Source organism: Galeopterus variegatus, unplaced genomic scaffold (genome assembly GCF_000696425.1).
Source record: "Galeopterus variegatus unplaced genomic scaffold, G_variegatus-3.0.2 Scaffold2571, whole genome shotgun sequence".
In the NCBI taxonomy this organism is placed as follows: domain Eukaryota; kingdom Metazoa; phylum Chordata; class Mammalia; order Dermoptera; family Cynocephalidae; genus Galeopterus; species Galeopterus variegatus.
In genome coordinates, this window is record NW_007728682.1 from 381,305 (window position 1) to 383,581 (window position 2,277).

Consider the following 2,277-nt stretch of genomic DNA (forward strand, 5'->3'; position numbering starts at 1 on the left):
GAATTGAATGAGTTAATATATGTGAAATCCTTAAAATAGTAACAGTCATGCAATAAGCACTACACATAGTAGCTATTGTTGTTATAATTATAAATGAATATAACAATATTCAATGGAGCATCTTCGTAATGTAAGAATGGACACCTTTCTTCAAATGGACCAGGTGATATTAATGACAACATGTACTTATTGAGCCACTAATATATTCTAGAAACAATGCTAAGGTCTGGGGTACAAATTCAATTCAGGAGCTCAGAAGTCGTCAGGAAGCTTATAATAAAATGCAGACAACAAAAAACTAGCCAAAATAAATCAGGATAAGTGATATTTAAATATAATGTGCTCTAGGAAAATTTAGATAAATGGAAAAATTAATTCAGTACTGATTGGATCCAGAGAAGCTTCATAGAGGAGGTGACATTTGAGCTAGACCTTGAAGATATCCAATCACATGAACATGAAGGTCATTCTAGGCATAGAGAGTAGCATGGCAAAGATGTGAAGGGATAAGAGAAGAGCAGAAAGTTGAAGGCTTGTGTGTGCTTGTGGAAGAGTGTCTGCAGATGAGTGGGGAAAGGCGGACTTAGTTCTATTGAAGGGCCTTATAGTCAATGGAGGACCACTAAAGAGTCTCTAAACTTGGGAGAGAGTCATATAACATGATAACATCTGTATTTTAGACAGATCACTCCTGTGGCACCACGAGGAATGGATGTGAAGAAGGGACAAAGAAATGTAGAAAAACCCATCAAGAAGTTATCTCAATGATCATACCTCAGGGGAGATTGTTAGCAATAAGATAATGTAGTAGTGACAAGCAAGCAGAGAAGTGGACAGATTTGAGAAGCATTTGCCAAGCTTTAATATAAACTCCATATATCTAAATTAGTACAATTGTACAGTCAAGCATAAAGAAGATAATTCCTACATTTCTCTCAATTGGAAGAAACATTTCCATGTATGTTTAATTATCAGTTTGGTAAGATTTCCTTTTCTTTTGTTCTTGCCATGCTTCTTAAGTAATTTAATCAAATTTAATATATTTTTCAAATATTATGGTTTGATCTTGGAAGCATGAAAGTGAAAATGAGCTTATTCTTAAATCTGAATTTAATATCTTTCAAGAGAGTAAAAGCTTCCCTTATAATCACCTTCAGTACCAAAGACCAAAATTAAACTTAGGTGAAATATCATAAGCAAATAAATATTGATATCTAAAAATACTTTCAGCAGGAAATGAAACACATTTAAGAAGTTAGTACATGCAGATATCTGAGTAATGGTAGAGAACTTAAATATTTTCTTGATGAAGTCTCTCATTTGAAGATGTGGAAACTCAAGTTAAGTGACTTGAAAGGTCACAAAGCCAGCAAGCTGTCAGAGCCTGGTCTAGGATGACTTCTGACTCCAACCCCGTTCACTTCCCACAGAAACATGAACCTTACTGTCTCCGAGGAAGGATATTTTGTTATTCCTATGTGGTTCTCTAACGCAGGATCTCTCAATCACAGTGCTGTCGACATTTTGAACTGGTAATTCTTTGTTGTGGGGCATGTTCCTATGCATTTTAGAATGTTCAGCAGCATTCCTGGTCTCTGCCCACTACATGCCAGTAACACCCCCCTCCTACCCAAGTTTCGACAACTAGCAATGTATCCAGACATTGTCAAATATCCCTGGAGGGGCAAAATGGCCCCCAGTTAAGAACAACTGCTCTAAAGTCCTTTCTTTCCCTAAAATGCTGTGAACTTTAGCCAAAAGAGAACGAATCCAAGAAACTTCTCATAAAAATTCTAAATCTGTTCTACTTTCCACAATTTTCATACCCTTTTCTCAAAAAGTGCAGCACCTATATGCCTGCTCTCTAACTCTGCTCTTTAGCAGAGGCCATTCCTGGCTCTGCTCTTTAGCAGAGGCCATTACATTTCCCAGGCTCTCTGGTTTTCTGGTTTCTATGGTTCAGCCAACAGTAGGTCTGGCAAAAGACTGGAGTGAGCAGGGGAAAAGAAGCCAGGGCAGTTCTCCCTTCTGATTAACAGCTGCTGAGTCACCCCAATGGCTCCTACTCCTGCTACACAGCCCTTCCTCTGTGGTCTCTGCTATGGCTCCATCTTCCACGAGGTGGCCTTGGATCCTGGGCTCTGGTAACATCTCTGTTCCTCCAGTCTTAAGGGTGGTAGCAACCTTATATAATTGCTAATCTCTGGTTTATCTCAGCATCTCATTTGGATCTTACTTTTTTTTTTTTTTTTTTAATCAACTGTGTAAGTAGTTGCT